The sequence below is a fragment of the Lepisosteus platostomus genome, chromosome 20 (genome assembly GCF_059453375.1).
Source record: "Lepisosteus platostomus isolate fLepPlt1 chromosome 20, fLepPlt1.hap1, whole genome shotgun sequence".
In the NCBI taxonomy this organism is placed as follows: domain Eukaryota; kingdom Metazoa; phylum Chordata; class Actinopteri; order Semionotiformes; family Lepisosteidae; genus Lepisosteus; species Lepisosteus platostomus.
Window position 1 is genome coordinate 14,405,407 of NC_142630.1, and position 23,837 is coordinate 14,429,243.

General features: G+C 47.7%; 1 protein-coding gene across 1 annotated transcript in view; it reads right to left on the reverse strand.

Moving 5' to 3' along the window:
* Nucleotides 1-22,066, reverse strand: part of ripor1 (RHO family interacting cell polarization regulator 1) — a 76,674-nt gene extending 54,608 nt beyond the window's left edge. Inside the window, exon 1 of the mRNA XM_088614058.1 lies at nucleotides 21,875-22,066. The gene's annotated coding sequence lies outside the window, so the exon portion shown is untranslated. The remainder of the gene's footprint in view (nucleotides 1-21,874) is intronic.
* Between the last annotated feature and the right edge of the window lie 1,771 nt (nucleotides 22,067-23,837).

Below are 23,837 nucleotides of genomic sequence, written 5' to 3' on the forward strand. Positions count from 1 at the left end.
TGCATATTATCTCTGTATAATACAAAAGTTACAAAGGGCACATGTAACCTTGACAGTACGATGCAGTAAGAAAATGGGCAATAGTCGTATTGTCTTAATGTACCTAACCTCAAATGTTCCATTCTCAAACCTCAAGTTAGTAAATATCACGCTTCTGTTTTCCGTTTTTGCCCTTGAACACAATAATGCTGCAGTGTTTCTTTCTGACTTGTTCTTCTTCTTATGTATGGAGGAAGGAATGCTCTCCCCGGACAGCACACCCAGATAACACAGATAGAATCGCCAGAGGAGCCTGGAAAGCCACAGCAGCCTTCATCAAAGAGGCTCACAGGCTTGACTGCACAGCAGATAACACTTGAGGGCCAAGGAGAAATGATTCGGCAGAGCAGAGCAATGTGAGTCCTGCCGGCTGCGCTGGTGCTCCTCAGGCAGCTGGGAAATCGCACTGATGTTGTGAGGTTTGCAGACACAGCACTGCAAGGGCATCTCTGGAATACTGTCTCCAGCTCACCCCACTTGCCTCCAGGGCCAGAGCCATCCAGGTAAATGGTGGAGTACCGAAAATGGATCATGGTTGAAAAAGTGAAACGGAAAAGATGTTGCTGTTGGAAATTGATAAAGAAGGTTTTCCTTTTTAAAAGCAATTTAGGATTGCCAATTATTTTCTATGTACCCGCTTGATCAGGCATATCCAGTTGTTGTTTTTTTCCACATCTCTGCTTGCAGTCATGAACCTCACAACCACACACGGGGCAGGATGAAGAACTGGCCGCCTTCAGCCAGCCTACCTTTGAGCCAGCCTCCTTTTAACTGAACACATCCGGCATAGCCCTGTACCGGAGGTCCACCGCCAACAGCCCTGCATGGGCATAGCCCTGTACCGGTGGTCCATCGCCAACAGCCCTGCATGGGCATAGCCCTGTACCAGTGGTCCATCGCCAACACCCCTGCATGGGCATAGCCCTGTACCGGAGGTCCACCGCCAACAGCCCTGCATGGGCATAGCCCTGTACCGGAGGTCCACCGCCAACAGCCCTGCATGGGCATAGCCCTGTACCGGTGGTCCATCGCCAACAGCCCTGCATGGGCATAGCCCTGTACCGGTGGTCCATCGCCAACACCCCTGCATGGGCATAGCCCTGTACCAGTGGTCCATCGCCAACAGCCCTGCATGGGCATAGCCCTGTACCGGTGGTCCATCGCCAACACCCCTGCATGGGCATAGCCCTGTACCGGAGGTCCACCACCAACAGCCCTGCATGGGCATAGCCCTGTACCGGTGGTCCATCGCCAACACCCCTGCATGGGCATAGCCCTGTACCGGAGGTCCACCGCCAACAGCCCTGCATGGGCATAGCCCTGTACCGGTGGTCCATCGCCAACAGCCCTGCATGGGCATAGCCCTGTACCAGTGGTCCATCGCCAACAGCCCTGCATGGGCATAGCCCTGTACCAGTGGTCCATCGCCAACAGCCCTGCATGGGCATAGCCCTGTACCAGTGGTCCATCGCCAACAGCCCTGCATGGGCATAGCCCTGTACCGGTGGTCCATCGCCAACAGCCCTGCATGGGCATAGCCCTGTACCGGTGGTCCATCGCCAACAGCCCTGCATGGGCTGCAAGCCATCCAGAGTCGCCCAAACCACCTGACAGCCAACTGGGCCCTTAGCCTGGGAAATTGCAGTCACAGTCGGCTAGTGACATGACTCAGGCTCGAACCCACACTTGAGTGAGCTCCTTTACTGGTTGAGCCGCTGAGGAGGCCCCCAGCCCTTTCTTCTAAACCCAGACACCCGTACCTATCACACTGACCCAGCACGGTAGGTGATGAGGCTATACTGTGGATCTTTCTGGTGAGAGCAGCTCAGAACTCAAGAGCACCTTCAATTTAAATTAAAGGAAAGGGCTTTGTAAAGTTGTGTTGATTTTGGTGAGTCACCATTGCCGTGACTGGTGTCTCTGCAGGGCTGAACTTTTCCTCTGTGATCCTAAAACTTTTCCACAAAGTCCCACAGAACGACTCCATAGCCAAGCCAGTCGAGCCATCCACAAGGATATAACGGATCCTGAAACCAGTCTTTAATCATATGCTGTGCATCTGCAGTGGTTTACCCTCCCAGAGCGGAACCTGCTGTCCTAGGGGCGTGTCTGCCCCTGTGCGCTGTGCCCTCGGCTCCAGTCACCAAGGAGACACTCTGCCAGCCGGCGTCAGGTTGAACAAGTGAGCAGGAGAGAGATCGTGAGCAAGAGCCTTGCTGCTCCAGGCTGTTTTAGGGAGATTCATTTGTAAGTTTCATAACCTCTCAGAAATTAAAACAGCACAAACCCTCCTTTTAACTACTTTTTCAAGCTGGCACAGATGAAAGCTGTGGGAGTCATTGTTGGCGCGGTATGTAGGGGAGCCAGCTTCAGAGCTCACTCAGTCCCTCACAGACACAGGCACGTGCAACAGTCATCAAACACAGCATCGCTGGTGCAGCCCTCAGTGCTTCCATAGGACGTCACCTGTCCTGTTGGATTCCTAGTTTATTACATCATAGGCATGACACTTGAGGACAGCTCCACAGCTGAATTGCAATGGGGTTTTTTTCTTTAACTTTCAGCATGGAAGAAATCTTTGCCTGTTCCTTTGCATGAATAAATCTATTCCTAGGAAGCAGTAAATTGATCAAAGACCAGCACAAAGCTCGCCCATGTGCAGTCCAAGCATGCAGTGATCTGTGACCATTCCAGACTCACGTTAAGATCCCAACACATTGCAGTTCATGTTATTGACCGCTGCTCTGCCAGGCACAGGGACCAGCCCCCACTCCCCATTGCTCAGGCAGATGTGTGGTGTTGACAGAAGCACTGACCTGCTGCTGCCCCAACCAGTCACCTCTCCAGTCCACAAGCCCAGGCCTAAGGGTTGTGAAACCACCGACAATGAGGTTAAGGCCTCTTTATCTGTCATGATTTGTGGCAGCTGGCCCCCAGGGCAAATGCTTCCTGTAGGAATTAGCTGGGAGTTTGGGAAGATGTCAGTCTTCCCCCCCAGTGGAAGCAGAGCACAGGCCTGGGAGGCTCCCATTTAAGGATAACCTGACCTCTAATCAAGCACAGCGGTAACGGAGCCAGAGAATAAGGAAGATAACCAATAAACCGAGGGCTGTAACATTCACGCAGTTGAAAAGTGGGCCAATTTACCTAACCTGAACGTGACGTTCTCGACTGGATACTGTATGTGGGATCCCCTCACCATCATGCCCATTGTGTTTGTAGTCCTGTCTTTGCAATGCAATGCAGTGACTCTTGGATTATGCAAATGCCAAGACAGCAGGGTTTTTTGATCAAGCTCTTAGTCACATTCGGCTTGAAACTCCGCAAAGCAAAGATCACGTCACCAACTTTTTTTAAAATTCTGGGGACTCTTTGCATTGCATTCTTGGGGCTGCGCTGGGCATTTACCCGTGATTCTCGAGGATACCCCCCACCCCAGGGGTCACTGTGCCCTTTGGTTAAGGGTCAGTCCTGTACAAACAAGCACTGGAGCAGAAAAGAGGCGGAAGGTAGCCTGACTACTGCTTTCCAATCTCCCCCAGCGAACACGGATAATAAAATAAAGCATTCAAAGCAGAAGAGAAAAACAATGGGCAGCTCCATTCTGAGGACTGTTTTGTGTCCTAGCTCCCCATGTATCAGATAAGACAGACAGTGTGGGGGTGGGTTAGTGAGCTCTGCTGGGCTGTAAAGCTGAAAGCACTGTGTGGGAATGGAGCAAAAGCAAGTGCTGAGCTGTGCAGAGGGGAGAAGTATCTTTTCAAGACTCCCCCACGAGCCAGTGAATGAGCCTCTGCTCTCTGAGGCATTGATTCCTCTACAGTTACCAGCCCTGCTGACAAAGACCCTGCAAGCTCCGAGAGCAGTGCAAAGAGATGAATGACTCTTTCTCCAGCCTAACCGCTCGTTGCCCTGGCAACTGGATAGCGAGACCCTGGTGATGTAATCTAATTGTAATCAGAGAGAACTGTGGGTACCTGACTCTGTGAGATAGGTACGGGGCAAGAGGCTCCCTCATTCATCACTACCCATCCCTAAAAGCCTGCAACTCTATCTGCCTATATGCATTCGATTACTACTCATTGTGCACTGTTTAATCCCAGCTTAATGCAATTTACAGTGAAGGCCAAAGGTGTCTTAATTAAGAGAAGTGAGGAGATCTGCATCCCTCTCAATTAAATAAGATGAAGCAAAAACAACAGAATATAAGGATGTAAAAATCCTTTTGGCAAATCATAGTCAGCATTCTCCCACACACTGCTCTTCACTGTAATGCTCTAAAGCTTGGCACTAGTCCCCTGTCATGCTATATTTACACATACAGCAAATAAAGAGGCTGCAATTTGTGCTGCTAACAGTTTTCGTGGGTTCTCTCTGGCTCTTACTCTGCTGCTGAGTAGGTAGCAGTTAAGGTTTATTCCCTTTTTGTATATCGGGGTCCCCTTGCAAATGGTTCCCAGATTTCCCACTCCCCATCTTTCCCCATGTGTAAAACCAGGAGCTAAGGAGGGTGTGTGGGGGAGGATTGGGAACTGTGTGCTGAGTCCTGATGTGCAGGGAGGGGGCATGTTGTTCTGTACTGAAAAAAGCAAAATCCAGAAGGAAATGTGACGTTATCAGTTGCCATGAAATGGACATATCGTTTAGAAACAGATGTTGAAAGAGGTAAATCACACGTTGTTTGCTTTATGTGAGACTTTATGTGTATGGTTGATGATGACTACATGGCAGTGAGATGCATTGGGAATGCCACAACCATTTTACATAACCTTAAGAAACTTTCAGAATGGTCAGATATTTGTTTTGACTTTTCTTGTTGACTTTTCATCAGTGTTTAATACTATCCAAGCTTACTTGCTGATGCAGAAACTCAGGCTGATTGGCATTCTTTGGAATGAGAAGTCATAAGACACAGTGCTGTGATTGGACAAGAGCTAATTAATATTCATACCCACAACTCATTGTGGTTGTCTGCTCCTAACAAACACCCTCTCCTAGAAGGCTGTTCCTTCTAACATGTACAGTATGTATCATTTCAAAAGACAGGAAGCTTAAGGGAAACCTTTCCTCTTTTGCAGCTGCTGGAGTCAATATTTGTCTCTGACTTAACTATGACCTCGGCACTGAAGCCTGTTATTTTGGATCAGTGAGTTAAACCAAAGAAGACAAGTATTTCAAAGCCCACGAGAAGCACAGTACACGTATCTCAACACACTCCCCCTTGGTGCCTTGGAGCGCAGCGAGGACCCAGCAGGGTTTCATTTGCTGGTTTTCAAACCTGGAATCTACAAACGGTTCAGTAAAGCAAAAAAACAAACAACTTGAGGTCAAGATGTCAATAAATCCCAAAAAGACAATCAACCTAGCACAGTGCCTTCAAAACCTGGGAATTAACATGGCCAACAATTTCTCCCTTCTGCCCTTGAACCAACTGTGTTTCTGTCCGTATGAAATTCGGTGTGCTTAGCCCCAGACAGATATATCAAAGTGCACACCAGAGAGCAGGGGAACATGGTACTCAGCCTGTACAGTATACTGTTCATCACGTGGCTCGGAGGTTGGATGTGCGCTAGTGCAGGGGAATGAGAGCACGGTACAGGAAGCATGAGGACTGGACATCCTCAACCCCAGAGACCTGTGGCTGTAGGCTAAAGACGTGACCTGGTCTGGGCAGCCTCTGTGTCCAGTGCGAGGTCAGGAAGGTCAACACTCTACCGGTCATCAGTATCACTTCCTCTACGGAGCCCCACCATTCTGGAGAAGCTGCTTCTGTAAGATTCCAGCTAGATCAGCTTCTGCCTGTAAGCGAGAGTTAAGCAGTTAACAGGCTGTGCAAAATGTCAGCCCACCATCTTGTTGCTATCCGGTGCGTTTCTTAATAAAGCACAGCACCCTGCAGCCTTGCACTCGAGGTAATAAACAGTGCCCTTTGCATGAGAGTACAGCATGTCTTGTCACAGGCATCCTCACTTTGTGCTGAAGCAAGATTTTACACTCCAGTAAATCGTCTTTTAACCCAACATTTTCAGCACATCAGCAGTTCTGCAGTGTCTCATTTGCTCTCCGTTTGGAAACTGTAAAACAAAAAAAATCAATGCTGTCGTCTGTTCATTAACCTCTCCTGCAGAGCCCCACTCTCTAACTCTTTCGCAAGGATTAAGGACAACAAACAACAGTGAAGTTGCAAAAAATATTTGACCATTCAAGAATGATGGAGCAATTGTAGAGACATGATTAATGAAGTGGATATTTTCACAGAAGAAACTGGCAAATTTAAGGAAATGGGCTGGAACATGCACTTAGACCAATAATCCACATGGAAACATTTAAGAACATCAGAATTGTTACAGGTGAGAGAAGACCGTTCAGCTCGTTTATTATGTTCATTATTTTTGTGTTGGCTAGAACTGTCTGCCAAATGAATAAACCAACTCGTATTGGACTGTTAGCAAGCAATTGATTCCACAGTGGCATCAAAGGCACGTCTTAAAACCTAACATGGTTTAAATTATAAACCATACTGGCAGGACCCTTTCAAGCTAATCCTGTGGGCTGTATGAAAACAATACCTTCCAGCTGACTGTAGCAACCCATGACATTTCAGTCTCCTTACCCCCTGGCTCCAGACATCCCAGGGCCACTGATGGGCAAACTAGTGGACAGGAGTGAGAGGGTGGGCTGCCATCCTCTGACACCTGGCCCGACGAGGTTTATTTAAGAACATCAGAAGGGTACTTTTTCCAGACCCATCACCAGAAATAAAAGAAGGACCAAGAAAGAGTAGGGAACTAAACAGGAGGGACAGCTGTGGAGTAAAACCAGATGCGGGCTGGGAAGAGAAGGTCACAGATCTGGGACTGTTTAAGCTTCCCATCAGCTGGAAGAAGGGTGCTGAAAGAGTTTAGCCTGATCTGCATTTCTGTGCTATCCTGGGCAGCTGGTGCCAGCCTGCCTTGCTGTCTAGATTCTCCCCAGGGGTTCTGAGACTCATAAATTCCTCAGACAGAGATAAACCCCCTTCCAGATTGGCTTGAATCAACCTCAGCCTTCAGCGTCAGTCACTTCTCTTTTTTATGGCTCCTTCCCACGTGAGTAATGGCGTCGAAGAGCGTGGCACCGCTGGGAAGCAGACGGGACGAGCCGCCTCTTCCTCCCTGAAACGAGCTGCTCGGCGGGACGGAGAGGAGGAGAAACAGGACGAGGGACACAAACTCCCCCGCCGGTGCGCACGCGCGCTCACAAGGCATATGGAAGACGTTAGCGGTCGCCTGAGCGGTGCCCCTGGGAGTTCAGTTCATCAATTTTAAATTACAGAGTCACAGCGCTGGCCGCAGGCTCGGGCTCCAGCTTGGAAAACAAATAGACAGAAAAGGGAGACCATCCTTAAAAAAAGACCTGCAGAGCGCACACTGTAATTCACTTAGCAGGACTGGGAACTGGCAACAGGAGGCCGCTGCAGCTGGTGAACGGTTTCAGACCCAAAGTGTTTGCTGTGTTAGGGCCTTGGGAACAGGAGAGGGTAGAGGGCTCTGCAGATGCGTTTTATAGCCCCCTGTTAAAAAGCTGAAGGAACTGAATATTTTTAGCCTAGAACAGAGAAGGGGTCCTAAACCTGAAGCAGAAGGCATACGTGGAAACTATGTGGAAGTGCCTTTAAAATTGAGAACCTCAGGCACTTCTTTACACAAAGGGTTGCGGGAGCATGGAACAATACCTCTCGGATTAGATGGGCTGGATAGCCTAATCCCATTTGGAACCTTTCCTATGTTCTTAAATACTGTATCTGCCCCCTTGAGGACTAAAGAAAACTTTTATGAACACAGCGATGTTGAAACAAAGTGAAATCGATGTTCTAGAACCCTGAAGAGAAACCTTTCCAGAGTCTACAGGACTTGCTTTGGCACAGTCTGCCCATCATCATCCTACCCTGCAAACACATCTCCAAGCCATCGTTCGCTAGCCAGCTAAGATCGCACTGCCTGTCTCGGGAACCCCAGTGACATCCCTGTGAAAAGAACCGGCTCACGGCCCATTTTTGGGGGCAGTCTGTTCCAAAGCTCAGACCCACTCCGTGGAAAGGGCAGTCTGTCTCACTTTCGGGCGACGCCATTCTCCCTGCAGTGAAACCACCATGCCTTTCTTGGCCTGTGCCTTTGTGACTCAGGGCCACAACAGCAGCACCCTGCCTCGCTGCTGCCCCCTGCCTGCTCCCCCAGTGAGCTCCCATCCAGGCAAATCTGCAGGACAATACAAAACAGCCTGAGCTGTATCAGCAACAGATAAGGGCGTAAAATTGCTCCTTTGTTTGCGCCACATCAGGTTTGGTTTTTGGTGTACTTCAGCGCACCCAATCTGTCTGTAAACAGACCACTGAATGTGTGTGATCAATGTGTGGGGTGGTCAGTTTGAATGGCCAGGATGGTACCTGATTACCAACTGATCGGGTGTTCAATGAACTCAACAGAACCAGACACAAATCTACAACTGGGAGAGATGGGCAATGTAATCCAGCATACCTTAATATTTTTTTCTCTGTCCTACACTACATTCATGTGGGAAAAGCACTGTGGAATATTGATCCCTTCAGTAGGGTTCTACAGGTGAGCTGTGAATGCCTCTGTCACAGTGTTTCTGCATCACACCGCTGGTGAAAGAACAGTTACTCCACCTCTCCGCCCCACACATCAGTGTTGCTGCTCCTTAGAAAAGGACTTCAATGCTAGAGAGGCATCCGTGTTTGTGTTTCTAACTTAAGGGATCCATTCCAAGGGCAGAGGTAATTAAAAGTCACTGCAGGCCTCTCATTGAAGTGGCTGAAGGGCTTAGGGTGTCTGTTTCACACGCTGTGCACACTGAGCAACGATGAGCCAGGCTGCCTGACACCAGAGACGGGCTCAAAACACCTCCCTACACAAGGAGCCTCTGTAGCCAGCTGCTTAATAATACTTCACTATCTTCCTGACTTTCATTATTGGAAAACTATCATTATCCGCCTTAAATAAATGTGCAATAATTCTAGCATTTGAGAAGATGGCAGAAAACTCATGCCACACGCTTTAAAATCAAAACCAAAACAAATTGCACTCAACCCACTTCCTTCAAGTTGCTACTCTCATCAGTGTTTTGGCTGGATTGTTTATTTCTATGTCTTTGAGACCTATAAGCTCTGTAGCACATGGTTAAGTATCACAGTGATTGCTTGTGTTACACAGGATTGGCAGGAATGCAGCACTGAACTTCAAATGCATTCCAGATCAGACTGTGAGATGACATTATATGGAACATTGTATCTCAAAATAAAGAACAGCACAGTTCAGTGCTTTGGAGAAGGAAACTGTAGTGCAAACACATCATTTTTGTTTTTCAACCAAACGCTCGGTTCACTGAGACTTCCTCATTTTGCTTTGCTCCTGAAAGAAACAGGAGTCTTCTGTTTGGCCTGACTGAGCGATGACAAGCCGCAGGGGTTAACACACACTGTGTCCGAGTCAGAACCGCCCTCGGTCCCAGCAACAAGGACGGAGAGTTTTATAGAGCCACATAGCAGCAGTCAAGAGCTGGTGGGAGCTCGCTCTGCTTCAGTTGCCCTTAAACTGATGGAATAAAGATAGACTGCCGCTGGAAGAACAGAAAACCGCTTGTTATCGTGTCTCACACAAGATTCCTGGAGTCCTGCCACTCTTCTCTTTCTCTCTCTCTGGGTTAAGTGCAACCTGCTCTGGGTCATTTCCTCTGTGGACATGGAGTCCAGACCACTAGTCACACAGCACTGACTGACTCATCCCGGATTAGAAGCCCATACTCAGGGCTATATATAGAGCCCCAGTCATGAGGAAGGTTCACTTCCAGCACTGGAGCTGAAGTGTGACTGCAAATTCTTTAAAAACAGCACAGTATGAGAAGGAGAGAAACACAAGTGGAAGCAGAACTCTAGCCTGAAATGCCACAGGAACAGAACACAGCACAATGCAATCACGACTTCAGCCTCCATACCAAGATTTTTCACTTTCGGCATATGATTCCATTCCTGGCAAAAAAAGCGTAATACTCCAAATCGAGGCCAGATCATTTTTTGGACATCTTTCGCTCTGAAATGAAGAAAATGTATCATCTGGGGATCTCTTTCAATTTTGCTTTTTCAGGCCCAGATTGCAAAGATTTTCCTTCTTTAAAATGATACACTGCCTCACCAAAATCAGCTGAATTCATAGTTTCACAATTCAGTCTGTCAGGCAGTCACTGGCCGTCAATGAAACCCAAACAATAAAATAATAAGGTTGCTTCCAAACAAATAACAAGTAAAAATGTGCATGGAAAAATCAACAATCATTAATCTATACACTTTGATCATAAGGAACCATATTTTCTATAAAAGGGAATAAAAGCAAGCATTTTGCACCCCAGGACATGACTACGTCCAGTCCAGTGACTGATGTGTGATGGTACACTGAAAGCCAAAGCTATTCCAGTCCTTTCTACTGCTGGACGTGGAAGTACATTTAAAAGCAAGAGCAGGGGACACTTTTTTACTCAAAGAGTTGTGGGAGTATGCAACAAGCCACCCAGCCATGTTGTTGAAGCCGACACTCCGGCTTCATTCAACAAACAACTGGATAAGATCTTTGGACCAGTTAACTACTAACTACTTAACGGGCTGGAAGGACTGAATGACCTTATATTCATTTGCAACTGTTGTTAAGGTCTTATGTAAACTGCAACACATGGGGGGTGGGGGTGTATAATATCTATAGGCATGACCCGCTCAGGAAATGAGCCATCTCCTTAACAGCCTGGCACAGAGAAGTGAGAGCAGCTCTGGATACACTGCCCACACTAGCAGGATCAAGAGGGTAGGCTGGGGGGGTAGATATCCCACGTTGCACAAGGACAATCACAGCTCTGCTGCCCTGGCACTACATATAACGTGCACATGCCTCAGGAGGTAGGCTCTTCAGCATGATTAGAGGAATACAATACCCACACAGGCACATGCATATCAAACTGTAACTTTCCTCTTTGGTCAGCCGGTGGCCTTGTGACTCCCGATCAGCAAGGCTAGGAAGTGCTCCCGCTCATTCGGGAGCGACTGTCCCGGCTCACAGTGGACAGTGGGCACACACGCCCGGGCAGGCCTCAGAGCTGAACGACACAGGAGCTATCTGCTGCAGGCCGACAGTCAGCGGGTTCAGCCCTGTGTCACTGGGACTGGGACACCTGCTGCAGCCAGGAGCACGACCTCACTCACATTCCAGCCTCTCGGTCTAACGAATCCCTGACCTCACTCTGTACAGCCTTGAGACATGGAGAGCAAGCTGGGGTCTGCGAAAAGACATGGCCAATAAAGTGATCTGATCTTATCTTATATCCCCTCCCCAGCCTGCGCCCCAGCCACCTCTTGTCGCCAGCAGCCCAGCTCCCCCTAAAAACAAATCCAGCATCTCGGAGCCATCGTGCACGCCTGAAGGAGGCCCAGTGGCTCCTACTGTAATTCGATAATTGCATCCATACCCTCCGAATCTGCCAAGAGAGCAGCACACAGCAGAGAAAAGCAAAGCCAGCAGACTAGCACACAGCCGCCTCTACCAGTGCTGCTGCTCCACAGCGACATCCCCAGCCTGCCTCTTCATTTTTCAAGGAGTGACTGTTTCTCTGAATAGACAGGCATTGTCAAAGGCATTGTCCAGGATGAATAGATGAATTACAACGTTTAATTGGGACCAATTCAATGTTAAACATACAGAAATGAGCCATTTATATAGAACCGAAAAGGTTTTGTGTAATTGTGTAGCTAAATCGTGATTTCAGGAACAGCATAACAGTGTCAATATTTGGATGACTTGTTTATTTCTGTCTAGGGGGGGAAAGAATGATCAGAAGCTGGACAGCTGAGCTCAGCTGCGTCGGCGTTGCAGGGGGAACAAACTCCAGCCGTGCAATTTTCTCTCTTGGAGAAACAGCGCCACCTCGTGGACGATCCCGCTCTTTGTAACCCAAGAGCGTCGCATCACGTGGTCCCAACGGGGGCGGCTCGGGGCTGTGCCTCTGCAGATGAAACCGCCGACATACTGTTAACCTAACTCTATATATCTTATTTTGTATTGCCGTACTTATTTTATTTTCAATTTTTAGTCTATCGTGATGTCTGTTTTTGCTGGTCTTGGGCTGGGCTGCTGTAACACCTCAGTTTCCCTTCGGGATCAATAAAGTCTTATCTATCTTAACGTCAATCGATGCAAAACTATTACGGGGGGAGACAACAGTTCACTGCAGTTACGCTTCTGGGTGTGACCACCGCGACGTTCATGTGAAACGCTTCGCAGACAGCCAGTGCACACTGGCTCTCGATAGAGACGAGCCCCACCGTGTGAGCCCCAGCTCAGCGCACACGCAGGACAGCTGAGGTTTAGCGAACCGAACAGACGTGCAAGCGAGTTAAACGAAGCGACACGAACGCAGATGAAGAACCTGTCACAGAATATTAATAACAAGACGGTATGATGAGGCCTGAGTGCAGCTGTTGTCCTCCCAGACACAATAAAAGGCGTAGTTTCTTTCCCTCATAAAGAGATAATCCCAGATTATGCCCCCGAGCCCTCGGCGACTGTGTCACCACACCCTTATCGATTAATTTTCTCTTTCAATGAACTTGTAATCTTTCCCAGAATGAACATTCTACGATACACAGAGTCATCACACTGGTCAGTGGCGACCAGTGCGATGAATAGTTAAAAAAAACGTTTTAAGAACTTGCAAAAACACGCTGTCAACATCATCAACCAGGTGGGCGCTGCACTTCAAATCCTCGGATGAACACGGCTGCAGAATCATGTAATTCATCGTTCAGGTCTTGATTTCCTTCCCTTTACGGAACGCGTGCAGTTTAACACTGAAAAGCATGAGACGTGTTGTATTGTGATACAGACCCCAACACAGGCAATTCAGCGCACAAACTGAAAGGAACAGAAAAAAAGTTACAGTACAGCGACGAAAGGACTCAGGGTGTCCTGGATTTCTGTATCTCATTCATTTTCCTCAACATCTTGAACGGTGGGCTTGAGGCCAGCCTCACACACAGGGCTCTCTGTGTTGGGGCCTGTAGTGTCCACACACATAGTGTGCAGAGGTGCCTGGGGTCTCATTCACAAAACTGTTTTTAAAGGCAAGCTCCGCTTTTCTTGAAAAATGTTTGGTTTAACACTTTTGAGTGCAAATGTTATCCCCCCACCACCACCCCTGCAGCTAAGAAAACGTCTGATACTTTTAAAATTCAGGGTGGAATCTGAGGGCTGTAATACCGAGTATGGATCCAAAAGCAAAACAAAAGTAAGAGGCAAATGAATAAGGAATATACAACCTGGTTACATTATCCAACAGGAGAAAGTCACACACTCCAGGATGCTAACAGCACTGTACAATTCCTGCAATGTTATTACAGAAACAACTATTGAAAAAAAATCTCCTGCAAAATATGCCCACCTATCTACATTGGAGAAACAGGAAGGAGACTCGGAGACCGCTTCAGAGAACATGTTAGGGTTGTGAAGATTAAAGATTTCTCCAAGCCCATAGTTCCTCATTTCACCTCAGACGGCCATGATCACACCGATCTCTTTGTCTCTGTTCTCAAAGAAGGGTTTCTCAACTCCCACAGCAGAAAGACTACAGAATCGAAATTCATCCTGAAACTAGGTTCAAACCTGTTTGATCTTCTCTCCTCTCATGCAGGTTTTGACTTCACACCTCTCTTCACCCCTCTCCACTTCCTGAGTTGGCTCTCTGCCCCTCCTGCCTCCTCTCCTCTCCCAGCTTTTGTTCTCCTGTGCTATTTAATCTTTGCTGTCTGCCCTGTCTTTCTCACACCTGAAGAAGGCTTCACAGCTTTTCAGCATGGAATAAACCTATGACTTGTTCCTTTGCAGACTACGCATGCTGACACAGCCACCCACCTGAACTGTTGAAAAAAAAATACATGTTTAGAAATTGAGCTAGTCAAATGAGGAGGCAAAGGGTTCGGAGATCTTTCAATGCAAAATCTTGGGAGGCCTGGAATGATATAATACACCTTTGATAACTTGAAGGAATAAGATGAAGTGGGGGTGGTCTAATATGTTCGGGAGTGATCAACGTCGGTCTGAAAGTGTGGGGTACATTTCATCTGGACATCAGAGCTATGTTACCTCTCCCTCATCACGAGTAACGGAGGCAAAGTGTAGCCATACCCTCTGAATCTGCACAGAAAAGCAAAGCAGCACACTGCAGTACAGCTCAGCCTTGAAACAGGAGAGCAAAAAATAACATTTTATGTTCCAGACTTCTCCCACGGAACTTCCGTCCTCCTCTTTCCCAGAGCTGGAAAACAGAGGCTGTGCGTGTAAACGGTACTGTTGCTCTAAACTGGAGGGTGAAGGGTAATAAAAACAGGTTAAGGCACAGTCAGTTGGAGCATGAGAGACAGAAATGGGCTGATTAAAAAAAACAATGGAGCTGGAGGCAGTGACTGAAACCTGATCAGTTAAGATAATAACAGAAAAGTCTTCTTTAAAGATGGTCTGCCTCTTTTTAAAGGCATTCAGAGAAACCACACAGTCCCCAGTTGGGAAGAGATGCTCGGCTGTCAGGGCCCAGCTGAGAAGCAGTGGGGTAAATGGATGTCAAAGCAGAGGGCAGGCCTCCCTTATCCCACACTGCAGACACCGGCCATCTCCCCTGCTGATAAGGGCCTGCCGGACCGCCACAGGATCAGACCGGTGTGATAGCAGAACAATGACTGCACCCCCTCCAGGAAACACATGCACACTGGTATTACTCCACGTCAACAGCCCCCCCCCAGACAATCAGGAAGAGATAAAGCCACAACCTTTCTGGAGGGGCATGGAGAATCCCCCAGCTGGCACACTCACAGCGACATGCCACGGCCCAGGAGGGCTCTTCTGAAGGAGCCAGGCAGGAATCCCTGTTCAGTCTCCCTGGAATCGTGAGCAGATTCCACACAGATTCCACGGATGCCTGACAGCCACCGGCACAGACATGGGGAGAGAGGATTGGCATCCCCTCCAAAACAGCGGAGACTGACCCAAAGTACTCAACACACTTCCAGACGTACCTGTCACGAATTCTGCAATCCCACACAAGCCTCCACCAATTCCAGAAGGCATTGACTTCAGAATTAATGATCCAATCAGCCCTCCCAGTCACTACCACACCTTCCAGCTCCAGACTGTTCAACAGCAGCACACAGCTGCTTCGGTGCTCAGTATCTGGTTTCCCAGTTGAGCTTCACGTCTTGCCTTCACAGTGATTCTCCTGATCTCTCTGTTGTGTGTTCCTGGTTCCTGGAGTTCGATCCCCCTTGACAACGATTCCGGATCTCGACTGATGTCTAAGTACACCTGGTTTTCTAGACCCCTGCTCCTGCTAGGCTTCTTGCTACCGCATAGGGTCCGTCTACGATCCACAGTACTGTTCAGCAGTCTGCATTCAATGGAACATCCTAACGACTACTTGGTCAGGTGAATACAGGCTCTATAAACCTGGATGTGTGACCAGTGACAGATTAGTTTAATGCACAACCATTTCTTGCAGTTGACTAAGTTAGGAAGTAACCTTCTTTTAGATGCATGGCGCCGGCCACCTACTGTAAATCAACAACTGGACAGCCAATATAACAGCCTTCTCCAGAAGGGCATTGAAAGAATCCTTTCAAGTGTGCCCTGGGGGTACAGCCCCACATAAAGCTTTTGTTCTGAAAAGTGCCTGCAGGTGTTTTGAAAGGTCTGGAGCGCTTCAGCTTATTCAGGGATTTAGAGACCCCCCCCCTCCCCCCGTTTTACAGGGGCAGAAACGTCCCTGTTCAGTGTGAAGTGTGTCTGTGTTGCTATACGCATGCCTGCTCTCTATAAGAGTCCTTTTCAACCGGCATTGAAGGAGGACTCCAGCATTGCAAGTGTTACCCTACATTCTCTCTTCCCTTTCTTTAAAAAAGTGAATAATCACTGCTCTTTGGTAAATGATTGATGAGGAGCTTCAGACATATTCACAATATATTACAATCCCCCCCGGGACCCATCCATACATTTTTAACCGATCCTAAACTGCCACTCACAGACGCCAGCTGCTGTCTCAGCTCCCCACACCCCCTTCTCCTCTCGCTCCAGCGGCGAGCTCAGCCGGACAGCAGGCCTACAGACACCCCTGGACCAGCACCCTCATTTCACTGTTACCGTCACGGGTTATTTATAAGGCGGTTTTTTACATCGCAAAAGACAAGACCATAAAGGAAGAGCCTCAATCGCCTGCCGCTGAAAGTCATAATTGTCAGTGCTCTTTAGAAAGTGTGGACAGGCCCCCAGATGCAGTCCACAAGGCTTTTTTCTGCTATTTCCGCGTCTGTACTGCACTTTAGCTAAGCGATGTCCCAAAGTCAAGTTGTACACAAGTGGAGAATAAGAAGACAATGGGATGACATCAGCTGACCTGTACCTTCCTCTTCTCCTCAGTCACATGGAAGACATTAACAGGCTGGGTTTCCCTTTCACATACTAACTGTCATACCCTGGAGCACTGCTTTTTATCCTGTGTATATTTAACATCTCCCCCCACACAAACACAAAGACAGGCACCGGGGATCTGGCATCTCCTCAAAACCCTTTGCTGCACACTGCTCTTGTAGATCAAGCTACCCCTCTGCAATGTTGTACTACTCTCTAGGGCATCTGCATCAGTTTTTGTACAGATGTCCTGTATTTTTGTTTCTTTGGTACTGCATTTATTGCATGCATTCTGCGCCACATAAATGTGTATACAAGATCATGCAATCACTGTTGCATTAATGCAATGTTGAATTCCTTGCATGCATAATACAATGCATTTTTTTAGAAGCAGCCCTTGCAATACCAGACAGATGAGACTAATGCACAAAACACTGTTAAGAAACTTTGTAAAGACTTCTTAAAGGCTTTCTTGATTCTTAATCTTTTTGGTGCTGAAGAGTTAAATTTCAGCACAGTTGCTTTATTTCAATGTTGCCTATTAAACGTCCAGATTTGGGGTTCCCTACCCAGTTTCTCTGGGCCAGAGCACCTGCATATTGTGTAACCGTATCAGGGAGACCCAGCAAAGAAGATAACTGTGGAAATTCATTAACTCGGAAACAGCAGTCCTGGGAATTAAAGGGCTAGCCGAGAAAGACCTTTTAGACTGCTTTGAAATACGGCAAACATCTAATTAGAAGAAAGTGCTTCTAAAGAGCTTTAGGGTGCAGTTAAAGTTTGATAGGCCATTTAGCACACTTCACATTAGATATGCTTGTAAACAAACACACACAACCCTTTCCAGTAAATGAAAGTGTTGTCTGGTCTCCCAGCAGTGAATGGGCTGTGCAGTGGCAGTGGAACACAGGCTCGGTGTCACCCAAACCCCACTCCAGATAGACCACAGGGGTCAAGCAGGACGAGCTGCTCACAAGGCAGGAGTGAAATTCTGGACAGGAGTGTAAAACTGGCATGACAACCAACTTCCCCTACAGAATGACTCATCCTACACTGCAACGGAGAATGAAGAGCAACACTAGAGAGAGTCCTAGCCTGATCTCCTCAACTTGCACCAGCTGCTTTAACTGCAAGGTAGACAGCCCTTAATACTGTCAGCTTACCTAGTCTAATGAGAGTAAATAAAGTTCCTCATGTTCCTGAGGTAATTGGATTTTGTGCTCTGCAAACTTCCTCTGCCCATGGCTGCCTCCCTGTCTCTCCCTCAGCCCGTGGCTCTCTCCCTGTCTCTCCCTCTGCATGCCAACAGGTTTAACCCCTCGTCCTCTTCTTTAGCTGGGTCTCTGAGTCCGCTTTGTCAAATATTGCTGTTTTGTAGAGGCGAGACCAAGACACATTTCTTTCCCACTGATGTCTTATACATTGGTACTGGATTCTGTGCTCATCTTGTCCCTGTCATCCCCTCTTCCATGGATCACAGGTTTAGTCAACAGGGATGAAACTGAGACTCCCGTTGCATGGCAATTTGAGCCATTTCTGGTGTTGCCAACTGCAGACTGTTGTACAAGCAGTGGGACTAAAAGACGAACTTCTTTATTCTTAGTTCTATGCATTGACAGAGTTAGGGAGTTAGAATATCAAATATGCTGGCTTGTTCTGCTTGATCACTACAATTCGGCCAGGAGTGTAACTCACAAACCCAAGAAACAGCTCAGGCTGCCATGCAATGGGACTCCTATTTCCATTCCTGAATGAGGATGTCAGGTCTGCGGCTCTGGGAAAAACTAGCCCCTCCTGGTGCTGGCAGCCCTTCAGACAGGAAGGAGGGCACCACTCAGGCCCTGACCGCTGCCTCTACACAAACAAGCCCACAGCCCATCTGCACTAATAAACACTTCCTTCTGTTCTGCAGATCGTAATCATTTTTATCTCTTTCATACAATGGACTCTTTCCTGTGGAGGTTTTTTTTTATTTGTGTGTATACATTGAAATGAGCCAAACATATTCCACAGACCATTCAAGCACAAACACTGCGCTACCAGGAACAATGAGCTTTTAGAATGCAAACAGTTTATGAAAAACACAGTGAAAATCATCTCATAAAGCTTTCCTTTTAGGAATTTGTAAAGGATAACTAGTCTTTTCTTCAAAAATATCAGTAAGATGATGCCTCATGGACTGGTGTACCCCCTGTGTGGAGTTTGCATGTTCTCCCTACATTTGCATGGGTTTTCTCCAGGTGCTCTGCTTTCCTCATATCCTCCCAAGACATGCGGGCTAGGCTAACTGGTGTCTGAGTTGTCCCTGTGTGCTTCATTGTGTGTCCCCCATCTTTCCTGATGGGCTGGTGTCCAGTTCAGGGCATCGACCCATGTTGCCCTCCTTTGTTTTGGGATAAGCATCTTTCTGAAACCCCAACATTCCCCGTGAACCATTCCCGGATAACCTATTCTTTGACAGTGTGTATATGCTGACTGGGATATGTCTACTCACATATATCTGGTTACACACCTGTGAGCTGGTTCTCTGCTCTGACCTCTGAAATGTCTCTTGCTTACTAGATGATTTGCCCACTTCAGCACGCCTGGCACAGGGTGGGTAAATGATTTGTAAGGTCCAGTCATTCCTGCCCGCCCCAACTCACAGAGAAGGAAAACAGAGTCAGGGATCAAAGTTTGCAAACAAACACAAGGTCTGGAAACAGATGCTCTTGCCCTCCAGGCTAAATCCCGCTTGGCAACACACAGAGATTAACCCCCAGGTGTAAAGCAGTAAAGGTGGAAAAGCAACATTTCGGGATGCAGAGCCTTCTTGAGGAGTCTAGTCAACTTTGAAATTAATCTCTACTGATTCCTTCATGGCTTCCCCATTTCTCTACTAAATTCTGCTTACTTGCACAGAGCTCCTGAGTTCTGTTCTAACAGCCAGTGATCCAAACACATTTCTGTGTGACTGTGTAGCGGTACAGATGAACACATGCCAAGAAGTCTAGATATAAAACACACGTGTGGCTTTTTTATTTATATCTGCAGCTAGGACCTTGGAACTTGTCACAACACATCAGTGATATTGGACATCTTTGATATAGCAGGAGGGAGCTCAGTACATGCTCAAGATTCCACGTTGGTCTGTCGGATTTCTTCTTCCATGAAACATTCAATAACTGATCCTTTGAGGCTTTGTGATCTGACCATTCTTGCTGTAGATCTTCAGTTTGGCGAGTTACGAAATTGCGCACGGGGGGGGTGGAGTCATTTTGTCCACCAGGGGGGTGCTGACCTCACCTGGGTGACAGATGGCAGCCGTTCTGCACCAGCTGTCAAACACACCCTCCTACTGCCCGATATGTGCCGTACAGGGGACAGAAGCAGACTGATGACATGATTTGTAATGATAACAAACAACAGTGCCTTCAAACAAATCAGAGCAAATATCTGCAAGGTTTCCTTGTGCTACAAATCCTTCTCATCTGTGCTCTATGAGAACTTCTTCCTTGCTGTTCAGAGTTTTCTTTAATAGAACAATACATTAAAGGCTGCACATAAGAAGAGGCCCCTATCTAGTTTGGTTGGATACCAGGTGCCATTCAATCAGCTAGTACCTAACCCCCCATTAGAATGTGATCTATGGCATCCTGTAGCAAACCTGTCTCTACAGGCTGGCTGAGCCGACTACTAACAACAGTCACTGCAGCACACATTCACTCCCACAGTACTGAGCGCAGGTGGGCAAAGACGCCTGAAAGCAGACCAAGGCAGTTCCCTTCCACAGCCGGCGAGACTGCCCTCCTCTCAGCCTCCAGGCCCTACCCTCCTTCAGTAACACACCGAAAGGCCCGGGCAAACATTAAGGGCCTAGGAGGACAGCAGTGGCCGTCCTTTGGAATGTCAGGCGTGGGAGGAATGCGCCCAGCTGGGAACGAAAATGAGCCCTCCAGAGTCAGAAACGACTGAAGGTCAGCATGCGCATTCAGGACACCGCAAGAGCACAGGAGGAACACCAGAGGACGTGGTCTCGATTTTCGTTCTGCCTCTTCTGAATGAAATTCACTGTGAAAGCAAGCGAACTTAGTCTTTTTTTTCATTCACTTAAGAACATCTGCCGTGTTCCATCAGGATAGATAGTTCTGCAACAACATGAGCAGTTAAAGATAATGGCACAAATGAATTGCAGTGATAAAATATTCATAATGCATTGGAAAGCTAGTGGATCAGAAACGCTCTTTGAAATGACGGACCCGTTACCAGGACCTTTAAACCATTAAAAGTCGTCAACTGCGTCTCTACGTGGTGTGAAGCCACAATTCATGGGGCTGGTGGTACACCGGGGAGAGCCGTCTCAACAGGCTGAAACGTGGATACCCCCGTGCCTGAAACTGAACTGAAACTTCTGATTACCAAAAGCGGGCTTTGGCGCACACCAACCAACCAAGGGCGCGTCCGCGGCGCCGGCCCGGAGCGGACAGCTCCCCGGCGCCTTCCCCCCACCTACCAAGGCGCAACACTTTACTGTATGTCGCAGCCATGTACCCCGGGCCCTCGGTCGTCCTGGCAACCTCACCTGCTGAACGCAGCGCGGAGAGCAGGGTGAGGTATGTGGCTCTTGTCCGGCCGCCAGTGCATTTTCCTGCTCAGAACCTACCAGGTCCCTTCCTGACTGCAGCAAAGCGAACATCCCCAGCATCAATCATCAAAACGAAGTAGCAATAAAAAAAAATGCACGAAATGGGGGTTTTAATTTGCGATTGGAACAAAATAAAAATCGTCGCAAACGTTTCAAACAAGCAACTCTATTCCATTTCTATATTCTCGCATCCTTCACCTCCACTACCACGTCAAACTATTACGCAAAGTTGACATTCTCGAATTAAACGCAGCCGTCAACAACCACAAAATGTTAGAACCTTAAAATTGCGAATATTTATGAGGAATATTATCCCTTCGATAACGCATCAAAGTACGCAAAACACGCATATTTATATAAAGCAACTAACTCGCATTGTGTTAATGTCATTTTCCTTCACCGTTAGAATGATTTTACTTTGTAACTTTTCAAAGTCAGTTCTATCGGTGACATATAAGTATTTAACTGAAGGCCGTCCAAAAGAGTTTGCATTATTTAATTATTTAATAAAATGTATGTTTTATTCAACTTCAACCTGGTCTCCCAAGTATTCAATCAGAAACGACGTACAGATTTTTCACCGTTTTCACACACACAAAATGAACAGTTTTGCAAAGGAAAACTAAAAGGACTAAGGGAACACAGCACAGTAACCCGGGCAGTCTGTTCCAAAGGAAGAATAACAGCAAACATGAGAGAATGCGCATCAAAATAACCACCCTACCTGCAAAAAGCAGTCTGGAGGAAAAATTCCGAGCAGGCTGTGTTATTCACCGTGTTTGATCCGTCTGCTGGAAAGCGGATTCGAGCCGAGCGTATAGAGCTGGTGTTTATGTATTCAGAGCTCCCATCCGAAAAGCGCACAGCGGTGCTGTACTGCCCTGGCTATTAACAGGACAGCTGCCGAGTAGTTACTGTATAATCCCCCCGCCGGTGACTGGGAAACAGCAAGCGAAAGCGACCTCCCTTTTAATTACTTCACGGCAAACGAGAAAAAAAAAGAGAGGAGAAAAAAGCTCCTGTCACATCTTTTCAACTTAACCATTGATGGAACAGACCGACCTCGCTGACAAAGCAGAAAGAAACCACGTTAATGCTATTGTACAAAGTTACAGAATGTAGCTGAAGAACAATATGCCACGGATTTTCACTCGCTGGTACTGTAGGTCGATATGATCCCTTTGTCAGATTATATACAGTAAAGCATTTTATATAGCCCTAATCCTAGATCGGATTAAACACCCCGAAATGTGTCATTTGCTTTCCCTGCCCTGGCTTTCAAATGTAAAGGCGTACACAACAACTGGCGACAAATCGTAAGAATTTAACGTAATTGTCATCATGAGTGTAATTCTACCTATGGATAATAATGTACAGGTGGCATGGTGGCACAGCGGTTTGCATTTCTGCCTCACTGCACTGGGTGCTGTCTGTGGGGAGTTTGCATGTTCTGATCGAGCTCCAGTTTCTTCCACCGCACGGACTTGCGTCGGGAGTGGCGTATAGTCTGGGTCTGTCTGCCCTGTGATGCACTGGCGTCCTGTACAGGGTGTAGCCTGCCTTGCACCCATTGCTCGCCAAGATAAGCTCCTGCTCCCCCACAATCCTGATTTAGAAGTGTTTAGAAAATGGAGGAAGAAGCATATAAACACATAAATCAGATTCTTAAAAGCTCTTAAAAGTTTTTCGTAAAAGCTCTGCAGCTTTTTTGACAAATTTTGATCGCTTTTAAGATGTAACCCATCTTCTCCATACCACAGGGGCTGAGAAAGTAAAGAAATTGTGGGCGTTAAGTGCTGCTCACCAATGAACTTTAAGAACGGACTACCAGGCCTTCTCCTGACTCTCTTGCAGACAGATTACATTTGGGGGTGGCTGTTTATCCTGCCAATCATCACAACCCAACCCCAACCTCCCCCGAAACCCTTCCTCTTCAGCGCTGGCCAGAAGCTAAAAATGAAGTTTGTTTACTCCAACGGCACTCCAGGCAAAACTGCTGAAGGGGAAGACAACTCGAGTCTCCATTCCAAGCCATCAGCACGGGGCCTCAGGTGGCCCCACTCACACTCACCCCTGCCTGCTGACTGGGCACAGCCCACCAATGGCACTGCCAGCCTCTGGGCACAGGCAGGACTGGAACACAGCTTCACAGAGGGCGCAAACAGGCATTCCTCACCAAAATTAGACTCTGTACAAGGTCCTCGTCCTGGGGAGTCACACACCTGCCGGTTTTTGTCCCACTCGAGCACTCAATTAAATAATCGAACCCTTAACTGACCGAATTATAAGCTTTGTTTTCAGTTCCTAAACACATAGGAAGTGGACGCTTCGCTGTGTGTCTTCCATTACTTAAAATCTTCAACCTTTGAGAGGGGGGGAAAACACTCGCAAATGTTCTAGCTGTTCTTTCAGTGCAGTTCAGAGGAGGAGGTCAGTTGCAATGAAAACCAGCAGGTGTGGGGTCACCGGGCGCCGGACTGGGAACCCCCTGTGTTAGGAATGCCGTGTCCCCGAGGGAGAGGAAGGACCCTGTGCGTTATTCCGAGAGTTCCGGAGGGTCGGAGAAAACGGTAGAAGGGAGAGGAGGTCGATGGCTACTTTTCCGAGACGCTGGGCTGAAGTCGAGGTCGAGGGACGAAGGTCGAGTTCTGAAGGCCAGAGGTTCAGTCAGGAAGAGAATTTCTCAG